The sequence below is a fragment of the Callithrix jacchus genome, chromosome 12, assembly GCF_049354715.1.
Source record: "Callithrix jacchus isolate 240 chromosome 12, calJac240_pri, whole genome shotgun sequence".
NCBI classification, from domain to species: domain Eukaryota; kingdom Metazoa; phylum Chordata; class Mammalia; order Primates; family Cebidae; genus Callithrix; species Callithrix jacchus.
Genome location: NC_133513.1, coordinates 77,511,617 through 77,529,823, shown reverse-complemented (window position 1 = coordinate 77,529,823; position 18,207 = coordinate 77,511,617). Strand labels below are relative to the sequence as shown.

The following is an 18,207-nucleotide window of genomic DNA, read 5'->3' as shown; positions in this document are numbered from 1 at the left end:
CCTTTCCAGAAAAACAACCACATGTCAAGAAGAGTGAATTCATAAGATCCTTCTCTCTAATAGATATGTTTTGTGGAAATCAAAACAGTAAAACTTAGGCAGCAGATGCAGAGGCAGAAGTAGGAAATCATAGTGAAGAAAATCACAGGACTTTACAGAAAATAAGAGGAAGGCTTTGGTGTTAAGGGGAGGAGATCCAGACAAACATCCATCCATGTCTCACCCCAGAGTTCTGGTTCCATCATTCTCAACAAATCCATAAGGGTCTACACAGTATCTCAATTAAGGAACCTCTACCAGATTAGGTGGGTTCGATCAAATAGAATAAAGCTTCTAGTGCCTAGAATAAGTCAATGAGCTAAGTAATGGCCTTTTCAGTTTTCTCATTTAAAAAAAATTGATTCTACTCGATTTTACACTATCATTTTGAATTTCCATGCCTATACAGGCAAAATCATAGTTATATAGGAGATTTAGCATTATGTAAAATATATTTCATCTTTCAATATTTTGGTTGTATTTTTTGGTTAAACAGTTTCCTGCTTTCTTTTTACCTTAACCACATCATATAGGATATTTCCATCTCATATTTTTCTATTTTTCTGTGCAGGGGAGTAAAGAAAAAATAGCAAGAAAGTGTATGGGTAAAGAATCATTTTAATAAACCTCTATTCATAGATATTACTAGCATAGATGCTACTAATGGCAGACACTAAATGACATAATTTGAATATTTATCCCCTCCAAATCTCATGTTAAAATTTGATCCCTAATGTGAGAGGTGAGACCTGATGGCCGGCATTTGGGTCATAGGGGCAGATCCCTCATGAAGAGCTTGGCACCATTCTCCTGGGATTGAATGAATTCTCACACTTAGTTCCTGTGAAATCTTGTTGTTAAAAACATTATACTACCTATCACCATGACATGCTTGCTCCCTCTTTGCCTTCTGCCACGATCGGAAGCTTCCTAAGGCCCTTACCAGAAGCAGATGCTGGTGTCATGCTTTTAGTACAGACTACAAAACTGTGAGAGAAACAAACAAAAAACTCTCTTTTTCTTTATAAATTGCCTCAAGTTTTCCTTTATAGAAATAAAAATGGTTTCTTCTGTCAGAGTCAGAGTAATTACTCCTTCCCTGAAGGTAAACAAGATGAATACTCAACACTTGGCATTGCAAAACATGCCTCTCTGAATATACATAAAAATTCCTGAGGCTGGGCATGATGGCTCAAACCTATAATACCAGTACTTTGGGAGGCCAATCACCTGGGGTCAGGAATTTGAGACTAGCCTGGCCAATGTGGTAAAACCCCATCTCTACAAAAAATACAAAAATTAGCCAGGCGTGGTGGTGCACACCTGTAATGCCAGCTACTCAGGAAGCTGAAGCAGAAAAATCACTTGATCTTGGGAGGCAAAGGTTGCAGTGAGCTGAGATGGCACCACTGCACCCCAGCCTAGGCAACTGAGCAAGACTCCATCTAAAAAAAAAAGAAAAAAAAAACTCTTGAAAATGTAAAACATGAAAGTACTTTTTCCATTACTGAGGGTAGTATTGTTTGTAGAAACTCTTAAGTTATATGGAAGCATTTTCAGTTGTATATTTTTTCAGAGGAAGTTTTATTTGGGGATATTTCATATGTAAAAACTGTTGAACCAGACAGTTACCAGATAGTTACTTAAAATAAACAAAACTCTGCTACTTTATGAAAAGTTCAATAACCAACAACCTCACCCTGCTCTGAACTGGTAAAAATGCCTCTGTGACTGACAAATGGATGAATCAGATGACAAGCACATTGAGACAGACATAGCTGAACCTCTAAACATATGAACCCCCACAGCTCTTTGTGCATGGTAACCAAATGAGGCTGTTGTGGATGTAGTACACTATAAAAACAAAATGTGAGTTACCTGTGGTTAGCAACAAATAATAAAATAATTAGATGCTATACTTTATAGTGATATTTTGAGTGGACAAAACCTGACAATGATAGAAAATTTGAACTAGGTCACGTTAAATACAAGAATAGGTACTTTTGGAAGAATGTAACTGGCTTTTTGATGTTTACCTGCCTTCAGAGACACTTCTGTAGGTCCTGAATTTTGACTCAGAAATATTGGTAAGAAATTGAGCCTGTGCATAAAACCATGTCTGGAATTATGTTGCAAAGGGTACCAGCCACATACATAGCACACAACTTGAGTAGTCCCTTGCAGAGCTGAGCAACACAGTGGCCCTTCCTGGATAGTCTGTGCCAGAGGTGTTGGTCCTATATCAATGTTAGAAAATTCTCTGAATTTCTCGGCCTCCGTATCATCATCTCTAGAATGGAAATAAAATAGATATCCTTTGTCAACAAAATACAAGGAGCTGCAGAAATGTTAGTTGCCATAATACCTTTGCTTTTTGTGTTTTCTTTCTGTGAGAGATGAAAATATACTATAGATCTGCATTATGCAATTCAGTAGCCACTAGCCACATGTAGCTATAAAGTGCTTTAAATATACTCAGTCCAAACTGAGATGTAGTCTACGTGTAAAATAATACCCTTGGTTTTGAAGCTCTAGTATAAAAAAAATAGGTCATTGATAATTTTCATTACATGTTGAAATTATAATATTTTGATTCGATTTATTTAAATATGTTAATAAGATTAGGTTCATTTGTTTTTATTTTTAGAAAATCTAAAATTGTATGTTTGCATTTGTAGCTCACAGTACATTTGTTTTGAGTAGATATACTCTAGACAAATGGTTGTGATAGAATAATGAAAAGAAGAAAAGGTAAATATGAAAATATCATTAATAATTTCAGGCATAAGAGTTTATATTTTCTAAGGCATAAGGATTTTAAGACTTAGTAAATGTAGCTAATAAGAAAAGTAAACTTGAGAGTAAACATGGGTAAACATGAGAGCCAATTTAGAACACACTGCTTCAAGTGATTGCTCCTGTGGAATCAGGAAGCTGGGCTGTTTGCATATTGATACTGTCAGTCTTTGGTTGAGGACTATTCCTGGTGGCTGGTAATTCTCTGACACTTCTGCCTTACTCTAGGGTCAGGTGACAAGAACCTCCTCTTTGACCAAGCATTAGTCAGGCTCTTTTGAGGCCTGTTCTTGACTAAGCCTTATGCTTGGCCTGTGGAGGGCACTTTTATCAAGAGTCCTGCCAAGCCAATTTAGTGAGACTCCTACCCCACCCCCACTGCCGCTTTTCTGTATAACCAAGTTCCTCTTTACCCCACCTTTGATACCTAACCAAGCTCTTATTAGTAACTTTTTATCCACTGATGCCCTCCCCTTGCCCATTGGCTGTGAATCCCCAGATGTCCCTACTGTATTTAGGAGTTTATCTCCTCTGCTGTTGCAATAGTCTTGACCTCTATAGCAATAGACTTTAATAAAGTTTTTCTTGCCTTTTAACTCACCCTGTGCATTTTTTCTTTGACACAATTCATGTGACAAATATTTGTGGAGTTTCTGTTATGTGCTAGGTATTATTTAGGTGCTGACGTCATAGAGAACAAAACAGACAAGATACCTGCTCTAATGGAGTTTTACGTGGGTAGAAATGGGATAGGTGGTACAGACAATACACAGCTCAATGAAAAAATAACGGAAGATATATGGTATTAAGTGTCATGAAAATAGCTAATCTAGGATATTGTGATAGGGAATTACTCATAGTTATCTTAGAATAGGTGGTTAGGCGAGACTTCTTTGAAGTGGTGACAGGAAGCTAATATCAGAGTGACAAGGAGGATCTAGCCAAGCAGAAAAGCACGCAACCTGGAGCTTTCTGAGCAATAGGTAGTTTTGAGCCCTGGAACAGTCTGCTTGTCAACTTCTAAGAACAGAAAGAAAGTTGAACCTGTTGGATGGTAAGAGGCAAAGAAGAGAAGAGAGTGATAAGCTCAGAGAGGCAGGTGAATGAATTTGGATTTCATTCCAGTGTGATGGGAAACCATACTGCAGTAGGAGCTGCATGTTAAAATGATGCCCATTTTGAAAGATCACTTGGGCTACTTTGTGGAAAATGGATCATTGAAGGAGTTAGTTGAAGACTGGGTTTGGCTTCATGTAATAGAAAACCCAATGCGATAACTTAAATAAGATAGAATTTTGTATCATTCTTTTTGTTTTTCTCACATGACAACATCCAGAGGCAGACAGCCTGAACTGCTGTAGCTATGTTTGTGATTTCTTTGGTGTTTTTCTTCATGTTCAATATTAGTTCTGAGTAGCAAAAAGAAAAAGGACACCCAAAGGACATAAAGCTTCTATTCCAGCTGAATCATATCCTTTTAAAGCAGTTTATTTAGAAATCTCACCTAAGAATCTTGCTTACCGTATGTGGGTCAATATTGGCATATGTGCCCAATACTGTAGCAAAAAAGACTATTTTAGGGTATTCACCTAGACTCATTGCTGCCTCCATAAAAATTATGGTCAGGTATTCATCTTTCTAAGTCTATTTCCTGTAAAATAATAATAATAATAATGATAAATAGTTACTGCATTATGGTGAAATTAAAGGATTAAATGAGATGATGTGATCAGAACATTTAGCACATGCCTGGCATGAATGTAAGCTTCATGAAAGTAGGATCAACTCTGCCTCATGCAAGCACTCAGTAAATATTTGTTGAGTGCTGAACCAATAAATGCATGAGGTAAATTCTCATGAAGTTCTTAGGGTAGGACTGTGGTTGTACCACAGTCAGTAGAGTGTATACATTTGTGTTAAAAATACATAAGAAAAAAAAAACACCAACAGAGTGCTTTACAAACATATAATTAACAGATTCCAGATTAAGCTCACATTGCATTCTCTGGGTTTTTGGAGGAAAACTCATTGCTGGTAATGTTGTCCCTGGAGTATTGCCAACATTCAAAAATATCAATTGGCTTCAAATGACGTTCTCTGAAGGCAGGATAATGCAGAAGACAGAATTTAACTATTCAAGAGCTTTGAGTTAGTTTAAAACAAACAACAAAATGTTTGCACAATTTTAGATTTTTTTTTTCATTTTAGGGAAATAATTTACAACCATCTGAAAAAAAAAAATAGGAATCTAGTGTTTTTTACATCGTGCATTACATTCCAAAGAGGTGAATATTTTTTCTCAAGAAATGTAGTTATCAAGCTGTTTTTATGAGGTCTTAAGTTTTGTTTCCATTTTGTGGATTGCTGATGGCCATTTGCTAGCTTTTCTTTGTCTAAGGCTTAATTTTAAGCCCTATTATCTTATAGTCTTACTCTTTAAAAAGTTTCATGCTGTTAACAAATTTACCTCACAGAGACAAATGTCATAGTCTCTAAGCAATTTTGAAAATTTAACGAATGCCTAGTTAATCTGTATACTTTTCTGAAGCTGAGGAGCAATGTCTAAGCATTTCTATCTCTTCAGTAGAGTGATAAAGTTAGTCAAGGAATTTATGAGGAAGCTCTTGAAGATCATGCAAATGAATGTAGATACCATTTGTTGACCATAAGGAACCACTGATAGGCTTCTGAGGAGGGGTATAATGTGTTCAGATTTTCAGGTTAGAAATAGAATTCTACCAGCAGGAGGGAAGATGATGGATTGAGGTAGTCCTGATAAAGGAAACAGAAGTAACCAAGTAGAATACTGAACTGGTCAAGGATCTTGCAGTTCTCTGTTATTAGGGCACCAGCAGCATACATGCTTGTAAGTGAATCAGTTTGACTTTTGTTTTAATAATAGAATCAACAGTACTGAAAAAGAATTGGACATGAAGAAGTAGGAAAGAGGAAGAGACAAAGAAGGGTTTTGGCTATCTGCGGAAAGCAATTAGATGGTATCATTAACCTGAGTAATGAAGATAGGAGTACGTTTGGGGAGAAGAATAATGAGTAAGTTTTAGACATGTGAAGCATCCAGCGATGTCCAATAAGAAGCTGAATACACAGTATTCTAGAGGTTTGAGCTGAAGATAAAAGAGCTATGGGAACAGATTGTTAGAGTAAATTGAAAAGAATATAGAAAATGAGTTCAGTGAAGCATGAATAAGAGCTGCAAGTTTGCAGAGAAAAGGGATTGCCTGGCAGAAGTGGCAGAAGGACTGAATTATGCACATTCATAGGCACGTGGAATAGCAGGATGAATGTGGGAAACTAAAGGGAGTTTGATACCAAAGCGCAACATATGAGAAGAAAGAGGCAGGCCACGTCCAGATTTTATAAAGGGAAATCTGGTATGTCAGTTATCCTAAAGAGCTTGGGCTTTATCTTGCAATTAATGGGAAATCACTGAAAGGTTTTTAATGGGGAGTGACTTGATACCATCAGACTGCTGACATTTATGATGGATGGAATATGGGGAGTCTGGCGGGAAAGAGGGAGACTAATTAGAAGTTCTTATAATCACTTGGTGAGAGATAATGAGGCGTTTACTAAGATAGCAACAGTGGGAAAGGATGTGAGGACAAGAGTTGGGATATATTTAGAATTGGTTGGCTATAAGGGCAGAAGGAAAGTAAGGGGTCAAGGATGGTGCCTAGTGTTCTCATTTGGGTGAGTAGATGAATAAACCTTAACATCAACAAGTGTGGAAGATAATGGAGGAAGAAAAAAGAGACTGAGAAGGTATGGTCAAATAATTAGGAAGAAATATAGAAAGCAAGTAATGTGGCATGTACATCAAGAGTACGTCAGGAATGTAGAGAGCTTCAGGAAGTGGACAGTACTGCTAAGTGCTTTTAGCAGCCAAGTCAGTTAAGAACCAAAAATTTCCACTCTGATTTAATGACCAAGAGGACAATTTTTGGGTGAAAGTGGTTTCAGTGGGGTGGTACAGACAGAAACCAGACTGCTGTGGGAGGAAGACGAAGGGAGGAAGTGGTGATATTCTAGACACCTTCAAAAAGCATAGAAAGTAACACAAAATAGAGAACAAAACAAGACTATAGAATAAATTCAGTTAGATTTCTTTATTTCTTTGCTGGGGTGTAAGGATATATACATATATATATCTGTGTGTATATATCTACCATAAAGTATCAATGGCCATATATAGGTTATAAACATATATATTACCTATTACTCCTCTCTAAAAATATATATTCTAATCTATTTTTCTATAGATGAAATTCAATCATTTAATATACAGTGTGAATAATTTTTAATTATAAGAAGTGGGGCCAGGTGTGGTGGCTCACGCCTGTAATCCCAGCACTTTGGGAGGCTGAGGTTGGGTGGATCACAAGGTCAGGAGTTCAAGACCAGCCTGGCCAAGATGGCTAAACCTGTCTCTACTAAAAATACAAAAATTAGCCAGGTGTGCTGGCAGGCGCCTATAATTCCAGATACTTGGGAGGCTGAGGCAGAGAATTGCTTGAACCCAGGATGCAGAAGTTGCAGTGAGCTGAGATCATGCCTGCCACTGCACTCTAGCCTGGGTGCAACAGGGCAAGATTCCATCTAAAAACAAAAAATTATATGAAGTGAAATATGAAAGAATAATATTAAGTACCATCATTTGATATCTTAGTGAACAACTGAAATAATAAAAAGGAATATAAAAATAATATTAAATACCAAATGATAATTTTATTTCTCCTATACTTTGTAGAATATTTCAATTAAATATTATTTTGTCAATTTAAAACAATTAAATAATGAAGTTCTGCTTAAGAAGAGGAAGTCCTCTCCCAGTGCTTACATTTTCCATATGTTATTTATTTTTTAGCAACAGGATAATTATTTCCAGATTCCTCTTTAACCTCTGAGGGCCTCTGGAATGTTTACTTTACATGGACTTTTGTCTTATTGTTGTGGTGCTAAGTATTTCTTTAAAGTGGGATTTTGGATACCTAAGATTAACATTCATGAATCAGCAGAGCCCTCTAACCAAGCAAAACCAATCTCCAGCAACTTAATAAAACAAAAACGTGTTCCCCTTGTTTAAAAACAGAATATCAGCTATGCTAAGATGAATAATGTTAGTTTTCATTTATCTTCTGAACTATCTCTCAGCTGCTTTACTTATTCAGTAATTAATTCATTATACAATACTTACTTTGTGTCTGTCTACCATGCACTAGGCACTGTTTAGGTACTAGGGCCTACATCAGTACAACACATGGAAAAATCCTTTTCTTTTCAGGCTTTAGGAGCCTTAATCACAAATTAGATCCCTAGTTCTGCGAAGATGCCCTCCATATGCCACTCAAACTCAGATGCCTCATACCGTGCTGCCCTCTGTCACCCCTTCTAGGCTCTGACATCCTAAACTGGGTCATGACTTCATTTTCCATATGGATACTGTCAAAGGAAAAAAGTAGTTTAAGTGAATCGAATTGAGATTAAAAGATTTATCCAGCTTGTGCACATCAGGAATGACTTGAAAATCAGGTAACTTCCCTAACTGAAGCAGGACTGGAGTTTTATGGGGTGAGGAGAGGAGAGATACATGTGTGCTTTTGGTCTGGCAAAGATGGAAATTGTATTCATCTTTAACTGTTGCAAAACTTTCAGTTCAAAGGATTGGAGATTGTTAACGGTTTTCATGCCTCTTGTTCTGGATCATCGGTTCAGTTTCCTCCTGGCAACTGTCAGAGCAGTTCTTTCAAGAGCTGTTTTTACCATCTTTGCAGTTTTTTAAGGTTCAGGGCAGTGTGGCAGGGGAAGCAAAAAAAAAAAAAAAGATGGAGGGTGGATGAAAAGAGCAGAAAAAGAAAAACAGCAAATAAGGAAAGCAAGGCTTGGAACAAGAGAAACTGAGGTCTGTTTAAATCCTTTTACCATGCCCTCTTCACACTGATCAGCGTTGACTCTTCACACAGGGCAGCTTCTGTGTACATGTTGTTTTTCTCCTGACTGAGTCTCAATAACCCTGAGCCAACTCCCTAACCTGCTCTTCCCAAGTTACACATAGGCATTAGGATGAAGTAGTTCTGAAAGGGAAGAGAGGACAGGGGAAGAAAAACTAAATAAATAAAAGAAAACGAAACAAAATAAAGGAGGAGGGGAAGACCACACTCAACGACTTTTCAACTCCCAGACCCCTGAGATGTCTCCCCCAATCATAAAACTTCAGTGCAGTCCTTGAGTTTTCACAATACAGAGTTGTTGTTAAGATCAACAACTACACAGTCAGAAAGATTCGGATTCTAGTTCACTCTTTGCCATTTACTGCATGTATGTCCTTGAGGAAAATAATCTTTCAACCTCATTATCTTCTAAATATACATTATTATATTGTAATAGTAACAGTTTTGATACATTTGACAGAAATCCAGGTCTAACTGGATTACTCAAAAATTGACTGAATTATAGAACTTGGACATGGGAAAGCAAAGTTAGTGTAAGGAAAAATGGGATGCTATGCCTGGATCCTCCCCAGGACTTTATCTTGTTTACGTTGCTTTTCATATGTTGATTTCATTCTCTCCTACTATTTTGAGAGAAAATGATCTATCAGGTGCAGCAAGGAGAGAACCTAGGAATGAATGCATATTTGGGCCTGACTTGTGCTACCTGCCCATTCCCAACTCAGTCACTGTGGTCAACTGTATGGGGCGTGATGTCTAAATTATATACTCATTCTTGTGGCCAGAATGTGGTTGTCAGTTACAGATCTTGCTAGCCAAAGGCAGTGGTCACTACTCACTTCATAGTTTCCTTAAGAAATAAATTGCTCATCACCCGCCTATGAGTGAGAATATGTGGTATTTCATTTTCTGTTCTTGTGTCAGTTTGCTGAGAATAATGTTCAGTGAGAACACATGGACACAGGGAGGGGAGCACTACATACTGGGGTCTACTGGGGGGAATAGGGGAGGGACAGCGGTGGGGGGAGCTGGGGAGGGATAGCATGGGGAGAAATGCCAGATGTGGGTGAAGGGGACGAAGACAGCAAATCACACTGCCACATGTGTACCTATGCAACTATCTTGCATGTTCTGCACATGTACCCCAAAACCTAAAATGCAATTAAAAAAAAAAAGAAAATTGCTATAAAAAATTCAGTCAGTATATTAAAACAACAATGACAACAAAACCTCAGAACTCAATAGAGAGTAGTCACAAAGCAACTCTATTGCTTTTCCCATTGTGCTTAAAACTCCTTTTGGGATAGTACTACTGTTTTCTCTGTACTTGGAATAAATTTAGGTAGACTGGACTATTTCTCTGCTTTATTTTAATCACAAGAAACTACAAGGCTCATTTAGTAATTAAGATACACTCCACAGTAATGAAGTGTTTAACTTCAAACAATGGAAATCTAAAGACTCTAAGATATATAGATGGTTTGTTTTTCTCTTCCTTAAATTTATTCTTCTCATCCGCTAGTTAGGCATGGTTTCTAATCTCTGAATTTTTCTTAGAGAGGAGAGAGAAACAAGGTAAAACTGGCATAGTGACACGTACTGTTGTCATGTGGCCGGTCATGTCACTGAGGAACGTGCAATCGAATCTTACAGGCTTGCAAGGTGTCAAACTGATTTTTCCATAAGATTTCATTGCACATTTCTCAGACATTTTTCTTAAAGAACCTTTCAGTTGCAATTCCATTGATATAGGGAATACCTTCTAAAGGTATTCACTTCAAGTTCTCTCTTCTTCAGCTAAATCATGCTTCTGAAGAATTGCTTGGCCCCTCCAATGGCCTTCCTGAATGAGATCCCCTTCAAGAAGGTCCAGGTGGCCTGTTTCTTATTTGCCACCCCATCCAGATTTTTTTCATCTTTGAGAAGGGTAGCCTGTAGAAATAGAATTTTAAGAAAGTTGTAAATAGGACCCTTATTTAAGTATACAGTGAGCATATGTGAAAGATTTATTTGATGCATTAATAAGGGAACCCACAGGACAGTAAACCCAGTTTAAGAGGTATTTGGGAAAGAAACTATGTATAGGTGCTGAAGAAAAATGTTAGAAAATATTTGATAGTTTACATACAAAACTGGTAAAAGTCCTAAAGATCAAGAAAATGACAAATTTGGGGACTGCCTTTTTTAAGACAGAAATGACCTGCATCTTTACTGGATGAGATTCTGCAGGTAAATATGTACTTTCATAGACTCTGGACTTTAATGGCAAACACCCTCTTAAGATAATTAAATAGCATTCTAGTATGTAACGTTGAAAGGATGTCCAGTCTTTCTTTTGCATTATTTCCATGTTCTGTATAACTTTTCCTCAGTGTCTGTTCATCTTGCTTGTTGTCACTGAAAGAGCAACCAGTATTTCTCTTTCTTCTGCTGCCTCAGGAAATCCAGCCAATCACTGTGCCCTGACCTCCAGAGGCACATATTATGCTAAGTGTCTTAATCCCTTCTCAAAGGGCCTAAGGTAGGAAAAAGTGCCTCTTCATCTCCCAGTGGAGATTGGAATGCCAAAAGGGACTGCTATAGCACAGGCTTCAAAAAGAATTTCCCCATATCTTCTTTAGCCTGTTGAATAGGCCGGAGGAGAGCAGTCATAACAGGAGGCAGGACAGCTTTCCCCATATCTTACTTTAGCCTGTTGAATGGGCCGGAGGAGAACAGTCATAACTGGAGGCAGGACAGCTTTCCCCATATCTTACTTTAGCCTGTTGAATGGGCCGGAGGAGAGCAGTCATAACTGGAGGCAGGACAGCTTTCCCCATATCTTACTTTAGCCTGTTGAATGGGCCGGAGGAGAGCAGTCATAACTGGAGGCAGGACAGCTTTCCCCGTATCTTACTTTGTTCTAATAGCATCTTGCTTGAAGGTGTAGGAATATTTGCTACTGTAACCTCCCAACGGGTTCGCCTCGCCCACTACCTAGACAGAGCTGATTTATCAAGACAGGACAGTTGCAATGGAGAAAGAGTAATTCACAGAGCCTGCTGTATGGGCGACCGGAGTTTTACTATTACTCAAATCAGTCTCCCCAAGCATTTGAGGACTGGAGATTGTAAAGATGATTTGGCAGGTAAGGGCTCCGGAAGCAGGGAGTGCTAACTGGTCAGGTTGGAGATGGAATCGTAGAGGCGTCAGAGTGAAGTTTCCCTGCTGTCTTCTGTTCCTGAGTGGGATCGCAGAACTGGTTGAGCCAGATTACCAGTCTGGGTGGTGTCAGCTGATCTATACAGTCTGCCAAATGTCTCGAGCACTGATCCTAGGTTTTACGAGTGATGTTATCCTCAGGAGAAATTTAAGAAGGTTCAGATTCTTACAGTCACAGGTTGCATGACCCCTAAACTGTAATTTCTAACCTTACAGCTAATTTGCTAGTCCTCCAAAGGCTGACTTGTCCTCCGGAAAGAAAGGGGTCTTTTCAGGAAAAGGCTATTTTCAATTTCGTTTCAGAGTCAAACCATAAACAAGTTCCTTCCCAAGCTTAGTTTGGCCTACATCCAGAAATGAACAAGGATAGCTTAAACGTTAGAAGCAAAATCGAGTCAGTTGGGTCTAATCTGTTTCACTGTCATAATTTCCTCAGTTGTAATTTTTGCAAAGGCGGTTTCACTACCTACTGCATTGTTGTAACCCTGGAGTGCTGCTGGTAAAACCTCTGGACAATGAGACTTGCATTTAATATTACTTACATATAAAGCACTCAGTACATGACAAGTGGCCCTGAAGGTGAATGCCTCCTTCAATTCTGTGTCCTAAGAGCATGTATTGCTTCACACTGGTCCCAACTCTGTTCAGTAGAGTATGTGGTATTTAATACACACTCTATAAATAGTCATAATCTGAATTGTGCTACTGTTACTGCTTATAAAAAATTTAAATTTTTTAACTTTGCACACATGACCATTTACAATCTCTTCTGAGACTTCCTTTTCAAGCTCAACTTCAGGAAAAAAAATTATATATATATATATTTCAACTTGTCTACTGACAGGAAGGAATTTTTTTAAAAAAATCCTGTCCCTTGTGGTTCATCCTCACCAGAATAGCTATTAACATAGGAATAAGGGTTAAGAGCATGCAGTTTGTGTTCATACAGAATTGAATCAGGCGTAAGAGTTAAGGCATGCCATTTGTGGTCAGACAGAATTGAATCTCGGCCAGGTGCGGTGGCTCATGCCTGTAATCCTAGCACTTTGGGAGGCCTAGGTGGGCAGATCACAAGACTAGGAGTTAGAGACCAGCCTGGCCAACGTGATGAAACCCAGTCTCAACTGAAAATACAAAAATTACCATTGCTTTTGGCGTTTTAGTCATGAAGTCTTTGCCCATGCCTATGTCCTGAATGGTATTGCCTAGGTTTTCTTCTAGGGTTTTTATGGTTTTAGGTCTTACATTTAAGTCTTTAATCCATCTTGAGTTAATTTTTGTATAAATTGTAAGGAAGTGATCCAGTTTCAGTTTTCTGCATATGGCTAGCCAGTTATCTCAATACCATTTATTAAATAGGGAATCTTTTCCCCATTGCTTGTTTTTGTCAGGTTTGTCAAAGATCAGATGGTTGTAGATGTGTGATGTCACTTCTAAGGTCTCTGTTCTGTTCCATTGGTCTATATCTCTGTTTTGGTACCAGTATCATGCTGTTTTGATTACCGTAGCCTTGTAGTATAAAGAACTTCTGCACAGCAAAAGAAGCTATCATCAGAGTGAACAGGCAACCTACAAAATGGGAGAAAATTTTTGCAATCTAACCATCTAACAAAGGGCTAATATCCATAATCTACAAGGAACTTAAACAAATTTACAAGAAAGAAACACAAAACTTCATCAAAAAGTGGGCAAAGGATATGAACAGACACTTCTCAAAAGAAGACATTTATGCAGCCAACAAACATGAAAACAAGCTCATCATCACTGGTCATTAGAGAAATGCAAATCAAAACCACAGTGAGATACCATCTCACGCCAGTTAGAATGACAATCACTAAAAAGTCAGGAAACAACAGATGCTGGAGAGGATGTGGAGTAATAGGAATGCTTTTACACTGTTGGTAGGAGTGTAAATCAGTTCAACCATTGTGGAAGACAGTGTAGCAATTCCTCAAGGATCTAGAACCAGAAATACCATTAGACTCAGCAATTCCATTACTGGGTATATACCCAAAGGATTATAAATCATCTATTACACATGCACATGTATGTTTATTGCAGCACTGTTCACAATAGCAAAGACTTGAGACCAACCCAAATGCCCATTGATGATAAACTAGACAAGGAAAATGTGGCACATATATACCATGGAATACTATGCAATCACAAAAAAGGATGAGTTCATGTCCTTTGCAGGGACATAGATAAAGCTGGAAACCATTATTCTCAGCAAACTAACACAGGAACAGATAACAAAACACTTCATGTTCTCACTCATAAGTGGGAGTTGAACAATGAGAACACATGGACACAGGGAGGGGAACATCACACACCAGAAACCGTCAGGGGGTGGGAGGCTAAGGGAGGAATAGCATTAGGAGAAATACCTAATGTAGATGACAGGTTGATGGGTGCAGCAAACCACCATGTGTATACCTATGTAACAAACATGAACATCTACACATGTATCCCAGATCTGAAAGTATGAAAAAATAAAATTAGCTGGGTGTGGTGGTGCATGCTTGTACTCCCAGCCACTCAGAAGGCTGAGGCACAAGAATTACTTGAACCTGGGAGGTGGAGTTTTCAGGGAGCCAAGATTGTACCACTACATGCCGGCCTGGGTGACAGAGTGAAATTCCATCTAAAAAAAAAAATTGAATCCAAATTGACTAGGCAAATGATTGCTTCAGCAACTTATTCAACCCCTCAAGGTTTCAGTCTTAGTATATGTAGAATGAAGATAATAGAGACTTCTTTATAGACTGTTTGTTAGAATATTAGCAAAAACAACGTACTTGAAATGCTTAGTAGATAATACATGCTCTATAAATGATGGCTACCCTTTTGTGCCTGAATCCTTGTGTACTTTTATACTTTCCTGCCTAATATTTTTTGGCTTTGTGTCCCCACTCAAACCCCAGCTCAAATTGTAATTGCCACTTGTCAAGGGAGAGACCTTGTTGAAACCACCTTTGCACAATTATAACTGTCAAAATTATGTCAGTGAAGGAGATCAGGCCTAACTGAGCCCATCTTCCTTCTAACCCCTAAACTGTCTGTTCATTCCTGGGTGTAGGCCAAACTAGCCTTGGGAACAAAGACTTCTGTAAGTAGGCTACTTCAATTCTTTGTAATGTTTTACAAAGTTTACCTCTTTCATCATTTTTTATTTGTTTCATTTTAATTGGTGATTTATAGTTTATTTTCATGACACAGTTATTTAAGAATTAAGATTCAATTTCTGCTCCCAGTTCTAGTTCTGTAATTTTGCACAAATTGCTCTCTAGGTCTCATGTACATTCTCAGACTTATGCTGCCTATTATTTTCAAAGTCCATGTTAATATTCCACAGAACTAGCTTCTACAAATGAATTTTACCAAAAAGTGTTCTAATAATTCACATCAATAGATTACATCACATGAAGCAAAAATAAGAAGTAAAACCAATGGAATGACACACACGATGACTCTTGTTTTCAGACAATATATATATCTGTACCCCTAAATTATCTAAAGAGAATAAACAGAAAGTCTTAATCAAATTAAATAAAGTCATTATCTGAAAGATAAATATAAAAACCTCAATAACTTTTGCTTTCAACAATTTAGAAAGTTTTATAAATATATGCTATTTCCATTTGGGTGCCATGGCTTATACCAGTAATCCACTAGTTTGGAAGGCCAAGGCCAGGGGATCACTTGAGCCCAGGAATTTGAGATTAGTTTAGGCAACATAGCAAGACTCCATCTCTACAAAAAATTTAAAAATTAGCCAGGTGTGGTGGTAAACACCTGTAGTCCAGCTGCTTGGGAGGCTGAAGCAGGAGGACTGCTTGAGCCTGGGAGGTCAAGGCTGCAGTGAGCTGTAATCACATTGTGACTGAATTGTGGACAATGGGCTCAGGTTGCTCCTGAAAAGATGTGTTCTTCCAGGCCCTTGGTCCCTCACTCACGAAGAATGGGAGAGAGGACCCCGCTGGACGCGGTGAGCTCATTTTAAGTAAAATTGGACCCCACAGAGTTTTGCAGAAAGTGATTTATTTAGGTGGAGAGAGAGAAAACAGAGAAAGAAATAGAGAGAGAGATAGAGAGTGAACTCTCACAGTGTTGTGAGAGGGGATCCAGAAATGGAATCCACCCAGATGTGGGACAAGGAGACTTTTAACCTGGGAGTTATTCCCGCCCTATTAAAGGTTTCTGTCCTGTGAAAGGAGTTCCTTTAAACTTCCACTGCTGTGATTGATCTTTGATTTCTGACATCTTATTTGTATTTGGCCCACAGTCCTCCCATAGCTTCTCATGGGCTTTCTAGACAAAGGAAGCTCACCTGGGCAGTCCATCTTCCCGCATGCGTGAAAGTTAAACAAAGACCTCTAAGCTCCTGGATGGAGAAGTAAGTGGAGGTATGGCACTGGGAAGGCCTTGCCTTTGAAACCACACTCCCTTTTGGACCTGGGAAGAGAATACATTCCCTCAATAACACTGCATTTTCCTGGGTGACAGAGCAAGACCCTGTCTCAAGTAAATAAGACATAGATCATTTCCAATAGCATCACAAATATGAATAAGTTGGAAATAACCGTTAGAAAAAAAGCATGTATTGCAGGGTCAGTGACAGATTCTATTTGAGGAACATGTGCTGAGAGGCACTGTGAAAGACATGATTAAATAGTGAATAAATGGGATCCTGATGGAAAGATTCATATTATAAACACATTAAGTCATTGCAAATTTTTAAACTTAATGTCAATCTATAAGATTTCAAATGGTTTTAGGGAAATATTTAATACAAATTTTTTATTGTTACAATTTACTAAATCATCTCTATGTGCCAGGCACCTAAGTTTAAGCATTTTACATGTATTAGCACACATAATCCTAATAAAACCGCCTTTGCAAAATTATGGCTGATTCAGTGAAAGAGGTCTAACTTAACGGACTCCATCTTGCTTCTAACCGCCAAGCTGTCCTTATTCATTCCTAGGTGTGGGCTGAACTTACTTTGGGAGTAACTTACTTTATAGTTGATAGTTTAAACAAGGACAGTAACAGTTCTTTCCCAAAGCAGACTTCCTTCTTGCCTGAGGACTAGATTGTCTTTGTGGGACTATCAGCAGCCACAGGATTAGGAATCATGGTTTAGGACTGCAGCTGGAGGCTACAAGATTCTGACTCTCCCTAAACTGCTCCTAAGATCTGTGCTTGAGATATTTTGTAGGCGTTGCACTTGATGGATTAGCTGGTTCCACCCAGACCAATGAACCGGCTCATCTGATCTTGCGGCTTCCACCCAGGAACTGATTTAGCTTAAGAAATCAACTCCTTATGATTTCATCCCTGACCAATAAGCACTTCTGACTCACTAGCTTGAGCCCATCCACCAAGTTACCCTTAAAAAATCTCTGCTACCCAATTGCGTGGGGAAACTGATTTGAGTAATAATAAAACTTCGGGCTCCCCCACAGCAAGCTCTGCGTGAATTACTCTTTCTCTATTGCAGTTCACCTGTCTTGAATCAGCTCTGTCCAGGTGGTGGGCATGGTGAACTCCTTGGGTGGTTATGTAACCACTCCGCTCCCTGTTCAGAAGAGTTTGCAGTTCGAATAAATATCATGGACCCAAAGAGATTTGCAGAACAGCAATTTTTTTTTTTTTTTTTTTTTTAGACAGAGTTTCGCTCTTGTTACCCAGGCTGGAGTGCAATGGCGTGATCTCGGCTGACCACAACCTCCACCTCCTGGGTTCAGGCAATTCTCCTGCCTCAGCCTCCCGAGTAGCCGGGACTACAGGCACGTGCCACCATGCCCAGCTAATTTTTTGTATTTTTAGTAGAGACAGGGTTTTACCGTGTTGACCAGGATGGTCTCGATCTCTTGACCTCGTGATCCACCCGCCTCAGCCTCCCAAACAGCAATTTATTAGACAGAGAGAGAGAGAAAGAAAGACAGCTCCCACGTCGTGCGGAGGGGACCCAGAGAAGATATCCATATACGTAGGAAGCAGCTGGAGTTTTAACCCTTGAGTTATTCCCTCCCCATTCATGTTCTTGTCCAATGAGAGGAGTTATTTCAAACGTCTTCCGGAGTGATTAATCTTTGACTCTGATACTGAATTGGCTGCTTGGTCCACAACTCTGAGTTACAAAGCCCCCTCCTCCCAGAGGTTTTGGTGGTTTTTTTTGGGACAAATGAGCCTCACT

The 18,207-nt window shown here is 38.8% G+C and overlaps 1 long non-coding RNA gene across 2 annotated transcripts; it reads right to left on the bottom strand.

Moving 5' to 3' along the window:
- Window positions 1–1,622: 1,622 nt before the first annotated feature.
- Window positions 1,623–17,305, bottom strand: LOC118146128 (uncharacterized). Of its 2 annotated transcripts, none has more exons than XR_004731580.3 (3): window positions 17,026–17,305; window positions 16,336–16,460; window positions 1,623–2,329 (listed from the first exon to the last, which is right to left on the bottom strand). It is a non-coding gene; the product is annotated as an uncharacterized LOC118146128 (long non-coding RNA). The 2 variants fall into 2 exon arrangements; XR_013524400.1 differs by lacking the exon at window positions 1,623–2,329 and adding an exon at window positions 10,137–10,736.
- Between the last annotated feature and the right edge of the window lie 902 nt (window positions 17,306–18,207).